The following is an 8,564-nucleotide window of genomic DNA, read 5'->3' as shown; positions in this document are numbered from 1 at the left end:
AGAACAAGTCATTCCTGCTTAGTCATTGAAGTTAGAGAGAAGCAGTTTGGTGATTCCTACTTGCTGCAGATGAAAGAGAGGATTCACGAATAGAAAGCCTTAGCTTTTGAGCAGGAGGGAGATAATGGTACCTTGAGATATCAAGGCAGATTATGCGTTCCAGATGTTGATGGGCTCAGAGAGCGAATCATGTTAGAAGCTCACAACTCTAGGTATTCCATTCACCCAGGTTCCACTAAGATGTATCATGATCTCAAGGAGATTTACTGGTGGAACAATATGAAGAAGAATGTGGCAGATTTTGTAGCTAAGTGCCCGAATTGTCAGCAGGTGAAAGCCGAACACCATAGGCCTGGTGGCTTGGCTCAGAATGTTGATAATCCTGTCTGAAAATGGGAAATGATCAATATAGGCTTTGTATCAGGTCTACCTCGTTCAGCTAGGAGGCATGATTTAATTTGGGTGATTGTGGACAGACTTACGAAGTCAGCGCAGTTCTTGCCAGTTAAGACCACCGATTGAACAGAAAATTATGCCAAGTCATATGTTAATGAAATTGCCATATTGTATGGGACCCTAGTGTCCATTATTTCAGATTATGGTGCTCAGTTTACAGCGAACTTCTGAAAATCCTTTCAGAAAGGATTGGGTACAAAGGTGAACCTTAGCACAGCTTTTCATCCTCAGACAAATGGTCAGACAGATACGCTATTCAGATCTCATGTTATGATATTCATGTTAGTTCAATACTCAGATATTTATGTCAGCTTAGTACTCAGATATCAGTCCAGTACTTACGTATTCATGCCAGTCTAGTATTCAGTCATCTCAGTATTCAGCTAATCCAGTATTCAGTCAGCTCAGTATTCAGCTAATCCAGTATTCAATTAGCTCAGTATTCAGTCAGCCCAGTCTTCAGTCAGTTCAATAGACATTCAGTTTAGTATCTCAGCAGTTTAGTAATCTTGTATTCATTCAGTTCAGTAACCATGTGTCCTTGATTTCAATGGTATTTGGGATGACCACCTGTCTCTTATTGAGTTTACTAAAAAAAAAAAAAAAAAAAAAAAAAAAAAAAAAAGAAGAAGAAGATTACCATGCTAGTATTGGTATCGCACTATTTGAAACTCTTTTTGAGCGAAGGTTTAGATTACCAATTGGTTGGTTCGAAGTTGGTGAAGCAGAGTTGTTAGGATCAAATTTGGTTTATCAGGATATAGAGAAAGTCAAGTTAATACAGGAGCGTTTGAAAATGGCTCAGAGTCGCCAGAAGTCTTATACAGATGTGAGGCGAAGGGACTTAGAATTTTTCAGTTGATGATTGGGTGTTCCTTAAAGTCTCACCCATGAAGGGTGTCATGAGATTTTGCAAGAAAGGCAAACTCATCCCCAGATATATTGGACCTTACATAATTCTACGAAAGGTCGGACTAGTAGCCTATAAACTTGAGTTGTTACAAGATTTGGCTGCTATACATCCCGTGTTTCATGTATCCATGTTGATGAAGTGTGTAGGATACCCGTCGTTGGTTGTTCCTACTGATACTATAACAGTTAAGGATAGTTTGACGTATGAGGAGATCCCCATAGCCATTCTTGACTGTCGATTCGCAAGTTGAGAACTAAGGAAGTAGCCTCGGTGAAAGTCTGTGGAGGAGTCGAAAGTTGAGGAATCTACATGGGAAGCCGGGAGGATATGAAATCCATGTACCCGCACTTGTTTCAGCCCCCGCGTAAGAGATTTATGATGAAACACCAAGATTTTGAGGTATGCAAGCTTTCTTTTCATGCTTTTGGTCGTGTGTGGCCAATTTATAGTGCTATTGTGATGTAGCCCGGTGAGGCAATAATATTATGGGCTGTTGTGACAGGTTGGTAGTGCCATATTATAGGGGAAACTCTGGCGAAATTTTTGTAGAATCCCGAATGTTTAACATTCGAGGACGAATGTTCCAAAAGAGGGGAGAATGTTACACCTTGGAAATTTCCCTGTTAGCGTACCACGAATAGACCCATGAAGGGTATGACGTACACGACATGTTGACGAGTAAGAAGTAATATTTAATGATTATAAATGAGATTTCAAAGACATTGGAGGTAGGAGATGAAAGTTGTTAAGGAAAGCAAGGTATATGTTGTATGTCGTGCAAGAATTACGAGTATCGAATTAATGACGGCTTAATGACATTTTGGAGAAGAGTTATAATGTCCCTTATGTATGCATGCCTCACGTTTCACGTTCAAGTTCATGTATTCGCTATTCATGTCTCATGTTTGGGCACTGATGTTTTCATGAAACTATGTCATGTCAGTTTCCATGCCCCATGTCATGTTATGTCTCATGTTTCACGCTCATGTCATGTATCCAGCGCTCATGTTTCATGTCTCATGCTCCAGTATCCATGTTTCCATGTAATCACACATTCAGTTCTCATGATCCATGATCATGCTCCCACGTAACCATGTCAAGCTCTTATGTTTTATGTCATCTTTCATTCATGTTCAGGCATTCAAGCCATGTCCAGCCATATCCTTAACCATGACCCATCATTCGAGGACGAATGATCCCAAGGGGGAGATATTGTAACACCCCGTACCTTTAACGAAAGTTTTGACCACGATCCTAGACTTAGAAAATCAGATAAAGAATGTGGGAATTGAAATTTTCCTGTTCAGTTGTGATATGGTGGTTTACGCCCATGAACAGTGGTCGTATTTCAATTTACGCCCATGAACAGAGCCCGTAAACTGAAACCAAGAATTTCTGAACATTCTGGAATTTGACATTTTGAGGTCATATGGTTAAATACGGACCGTATTTCACTTTACGGCCCGTATTTCAAAACTTGTTTGGAATTTGAGAAAACTTCCTTGATGAAAGTTGTAGAGCATTGAAATACCTTTCCAACGGTATCTTACGAGGTCAAACGGACATTGTGCAAAAAGTTATGGCCATTTTATGAAGAGAGTGCTGTATCAGTCCATATTTCAAAATACGGGATTTAAAAATACGGCCCGTATTTTGAAATACGACCAGTATTTCAGGTCGAAAAATTTATTTTTCCAGAACAGTATATATTCATCCATATCAGTTCAAAACATTATTTTCATTCCTTCAAGCCCTAGAACGACTTCCTACCCTCTTCCATCATCAAGAACACCAAGGTAAGCCTACTCTAATTATTCCAACTCAATTCTAACATCTATCCTTGTAATCTAAACAAGAAATTATCATTCTAAAACTAGGGTTTTCAAGAAAACCCATCTCAAGGATCAAGAATTCAAGGTTTTGGAAATCTCCTTCAAAGCTCAAGTATTTAATTCAAGTTTTGGAGCAACTAAGGTATGTAGAGTTACTATCTACGAGTGTGGGAACATCATTGTTCTTCCCCACGCCTCAAAATCCATAAAATTATGATTTCTCTACTAAACTAGGGTTTCAATACAAAACTAGGGTTTCAATACCATGCTCATGATAACCCTAGGTCCATGTCCATGATTATATTATGTATGAATTGTTATAATTCCATCATTGTGTTCTTAATATTTCTTTATGATTATTGAGAATCCGTCCGTAATCTATGAAAACCCATATCTTGTATTCCATGGGTTCTTGCATGCATGTTTTTGACTAAGAATGATTGTTTCATGAATATCCTACATATCTACAAGTTTTCATGCAAATGTATTACATAATTACTTTCATGCTATGATACAAGATACATACTCTCTAAATACAAGTTACTTCATGAAATCATATTTACAAGTTATTTCATGAAATCATATTTACAAGTTATTTCATGAAACCATGCTTACAAATTATTTTATGAAATCATGTTTACAAGTTATCTCATGAAACCATGTTTACAAGTTATTTCGTGAAATCATGATTACAAGACAAGTACAAGTTAATTCACGAAAATCATGGGCTTCTTAGCCAATTATATTACGTTCATGTTTTTGGGAGTTGCATTAATTACCGAGAAGGCTTCGTATAGCATGAAACTATGTAGCCACCGTAGGATGACGATTGCTCCACCCATGTAGGACGATCTCTCATAATGACTGGATCCTTTCATATTTTTATTAAATCTCATGTTCCCTGGCAAGGACTGAGTGTTCTGCTGGCGGGACGCAAGCACCAGACCATGGATCGGTTATAAGTTATTGCTCTCCTACGTATGATATTTTTACCATGTTATATTATATATATAAATATATGCATTCATGTTCATGACCAGGTTTCAGCTCCTATCATTATTATTTCATGTCCCATGTTATTTCAGTCGCTTTACATACCAGTACATTCAATGTGCTGACGTCCCCTTTTATTGCCCGGGGGCCTGCATTTCACGATGCAGTACGGATTTACAAAGACGACGCCTGCGCTCGTAGGATCTGCACGTACCAGCTTATTGGTGAGCCCCATCTCATTCGGGGTTTAGACATTGTCATTCTTTAATTAGTTTTGCATCTAAAGGTATGCTGGGGGCCTTGTCCCAGCAAGTATGTTTTCCAGTCAAGATCATGATAGAGGTTTCATAGACTAGACAAGTCAGTTATGTTATGTCAGACATTGCAAGTGTATAGCCATTTTCGGCTCATTCATGTTATTTCCGCACTCATGTTTAAACAAGTATTTTTATTAAGCATTATGACTTACTACGTTTTATAAAGGCTTATCATGCATTCACGTTATATTTCCGCTCATGTATGCCTCATGATAGTTGCCAAGCCATGTGGCTCGCTCGGTCACATGCAGTATGGCACCGAGTGCCGTGTTTCGCCCAGGCCATGGTTCGGGGCGTGACATAGACTTTCAAGTGAGTACCTTATGACCCAACATAAGCTCTTGGTGATAGATTTGGATATCAAGAGGAAAGGGGGAAGAGGAGTCGTAGATGACCGACCGAGAACCCAATGGGGGAGTTTGACTATGACCAGTGTCCAGGAGATGGAGAAGAAGTTGATGGCTATGGGGCTTGGGAGAGTAGTGAGGATGCCAATATGTGGGATAGGGTGGCCGGTTGTAGAGAAGCAGCTAGAGAGGTGTTGGGGTCTTGAGAGGTAGCCGTGGTGGACACCAGGGAGACTAGTGGTGGAATGGAGAAGTCCAAGGAAAGTGGAAGCAAAGAAGGTTGTGTATGCGAAATTGGTAGAAAGCACGGACGGGGAGGAGAAGCGGACGAACAAGGAAAGGTATAAGATGGCGAGGAAGGAAGCAAAGCTAGCGGTTACGATAGCAAAAACGGTACTTTTGAACGCTTGTATACAGAACTAAAGGACAAAGCGGGGATAAAAAGGTGTACAGGTTAACCAAGGCAAGGGAGAGGAGGGCACGCAATCTGGATTAAGTGAAGTGCATCAAGGACAAAGACGGAAAAGTACTTGGGGAAGATGCTCTCATTAGACGAAAATGGCAGTCATACTTTCATAAATTCTTGAAATAAGAAGGGGACAAAGACATTGTGTTGGGAGATTTGGAGCACCCCGAGAAGTGGCACGATTTTGGGTACTCTAGGAGTATAAAGGTTGATGAGGTTAACGGTGTTGTTCGCAGGATGTGCAGGGGAAGAGTGATCAGACCTGACGAGATCCCAGTGAAATTTTGGAAGAAAACAAGCAGGACAGGTCTGGAGTGACAGACTGGTTGTTTAATGTCATTTTTAAGACCGTGAAAATGCTCGAAGAATGTAGGTGGAGTACAATGATTCCTTTGTACAAGGACAAGGGCGACATTCATAGTTACAACAACTATAGGGGTATCAAGCTTCTAAGCCATACTACGAAAGTCTGGCAAGGGTGGTGGAGATAAGGGTGAGGAGATGCATCTCTATTTTTTAATCAGTTCGGATTCATGTCAGGGAGATCGACTACAGAATTCACTCATCTTGTAAGGATATTGGTGGAGGAATATGTGGAGAGGAAAATGGACCTACATATCATATTCATCGACCTAGAAAGACATACGACAAAGTCAACGGAAGTTCTATGGAAATGCTTGGAGGCTAGAGGTGTACCTGTGGCGTATACTAGGGTGATCAAGAACATGTATGATTGAGCTAAGATCAGGGTAGGGACAATGGGAGGAGACTTGGAGCATTTCCCAATGGTGATGGGGTTTCACCAGGGATCAACTCTTAGCCCATTTTTATTTGTCTTGGTGATGAATGGACTGACGTGACAATCCAAGGTGAGATGAGATGATGTATATAACTCACGGATGACATAGTTCTGATTGAAGAGATTCGCAGCGGAGTTAACGCTAAGTTGGAGGTTTCGAGACAAACTCTAAAGGCTAAAGGGTTCAGGTTGAGTAGGACCAAGACAGAATACTTTGAGTGCAAATTCAGTAGCGTAATGCATGAGGTTGATGTGGAAGTGAGGTTTGGTACTCATTCCACTCAAATGAAAGAAAGTTTCAAGTATCTTGGGTCTATTATCCAAGGAAATAAAGTGATTGACGACGATGTCACACATCGTATTGGTATAAGCTAGATAAAATGAAGGCTCGCATCCGGAGTCTTGTGTCATAAGAAGTGTCACCAAAACTTAAAAGGAAAGTTCTACAGAGTGGTGGTTAGACCAACTATGTTGTATGGGGCGGAGTGTTGGCCAGTCAAGAACTCTCACGTCTAGAAGATGAAAGTTGCGGAAATAAGGATGTTGTGATGGATATGTGGGCATACTAGGAGAGATAGGATTAGAAATAAAGACATTTGGGATAAGGTGAGTGTGACCTCTGTGGAGGATAAATGCGGAAGCGATGTTCAGATGGTTCGGCATGTCCAGAGGAGATGCATGGATGCCCAGTGCGGAGGTGTGAGAGGTTGGTTATGGATGTTTAGGGAGAGATAGAGGTAGGCTGAAGAAGTGTTGGGGAGAGGTGATTAGATAAGACATGGTGCAAGTCCAGCTTAATGAGGACATGACCTTAGAGGTTATGGAGGACACGAATTAGGGTAAAAAATTAGTACCAAGTTGTGTGTTGTCCTAGTTATCCTTTCATACTAGTAGTCGTAGTATTATTCTTGTAATTTTCTGTCATTTGATTTTTGTTGTTTCTTGTAATTCGATTATCTTATTAATTTGTGGTAGTTATGGATCCTTTTTTCCAGATAGCTTTACCAAGCTTTTTAGTATTGTGCCATGACTTTTTATACAACTTTGAATTGCTTGTCCTTACGACGAGGGTCTACCGGAAATAGGCTCTCTACCTCTCATGGTAGGGGTAAGGTTTGCGTACACTCCACCTTCCCCAAACTCCGCTTTATGGGATTTCACTGGGTATGCTGTTGTATATTCGAAAAAGAATCTTGGAGAAAGATATCTTGATCATTTTGGTATTTTATCCCAAGGCTAATAATTTGAAGTTATTTTTTCGCACTTTAGGTGGGATAAAGTTAATACCACTATCGTGGTATAACTAATTTTGGAATTGCTAATTTCTGAATTAAAAATTCAATCAAATATAAAATCAAATAATTTTTGCCTCTTCTCCCGAAATTATAAATCTTATCCAACAAATCAAACGACCCCTAAAGCCAACGAGTGAAATAGCGCGTGACCATTTTAACTTATCCCGAAGCACTTCTACAATTCATGAGAGCGATAGTATACACACTAGCAAATTTTGTGGAAGGAAAAAAAGAAAGAGACATGAACACTTACCAAATACCATAAATAAATTATGCTCGTGTGTTTCACATATATATATATATATATATATATATATATATATATTTTTTTTTTTTTTTTTTTAAATTTCAAGATGCTCATAAACTAATTTTTTTCCACTAGAGCAATTTCATTCGAACGAAAAATGTAAGAACTTGTGATAACGAGCATTCTGGTTGGATAACAGAAAAATAAAAGTATAAAATTGGATTTGTCGAACTTCCTAAGTGAAAAGTGTAATCTCGTACTGAGTTACATCATGTGATCTTTTCCTTTATGTTCATCTAAAAAGACTGACCGTACTCGATAAATAAATTGAAACCCGTTTTCTTAATATGTCAAAAATTGGTTAATGAAAGATGATTTCACTCCATACTTCATGTGAATTTTACCGTATATTCTAACTTTTGCACATCTCAAATCCCCATGGCAATCACTTTGATTTTATATACCAAATTCAATATTAGACCAAGTTCAATATAATGATCTAATGAAACATTTTACTTTTCACGATTAATTGCATAAAGTAAGGTAAACCATAACAAAGTGTAGCAAAATATGAGTACTAATATCGGAAACTTGGATTGGAAGTACGTGATGCAAGTTTTATCTCTGGTAAAATCAATTAACATTTGAGTTATTTGTTAAAAGCACATTTTAATTATCACTTTTTCGCGAATTTTACATCTAACTATCAGTTGTTTCCTTTTCCTACTTGAACTATCATCATCTATGTATTAAAACACAACTCAAAACTGATTAGGCCAATTATTCAGTTGTTCCCTTTTTCTACGTAAACTATTAACTAGGTGTGTTTTAATACATAAATAGTGATATTTCAGGTCGGAAAAATGAACAGCTGACAGTTAGGACGTGAAACTCGCGAA

The 8,564-nt window shown here is 38.8% G+C and overlaps 1 long non-coding RNA gene across 1 annotated transcript; it reads left to right on the top strand.

Moving 5' to 3' along the window:
• The first annotated feature begins 1,747 nt into the window (after positions 1-1,747).
• LOC132058378 (uncharacterized) lies at positions 1,748-2,819 on the top strand. The gene is made up of 2 exons (XR_009415276.1): positions 1,748-2,709; positions 2,741-2,819. It is a non-coding gene; the product is annotated as an uncharacterized LOC132058378 (long non-coding RNA).
• The last annotated feature ends 5,745 nt before the right edge of the window (positions 2,820-8,564 follow it).

This window comes from Lycium ferocissimum, chromosome 5, assembly GCF_029784015.1.
Source record: "Lycium ferocissimum isolate CSIRO_LF1 chromosome 5, AGI_CSIRO_Lferr_CH_V1, whole genome shotgun sequence".
Taxonomy (NCBI): Eukaryota; Viridiplantae; Streptophyta; class Magnoliopsida; order Solanales; family Solanaceae; genus Lycium; species Lycium ferocissimum.
The sequence above is the reverse complement of the archived record's forward strand: the minus strand, read 5'-3'. Positions and strand labels throughout refer to the sequence as shown.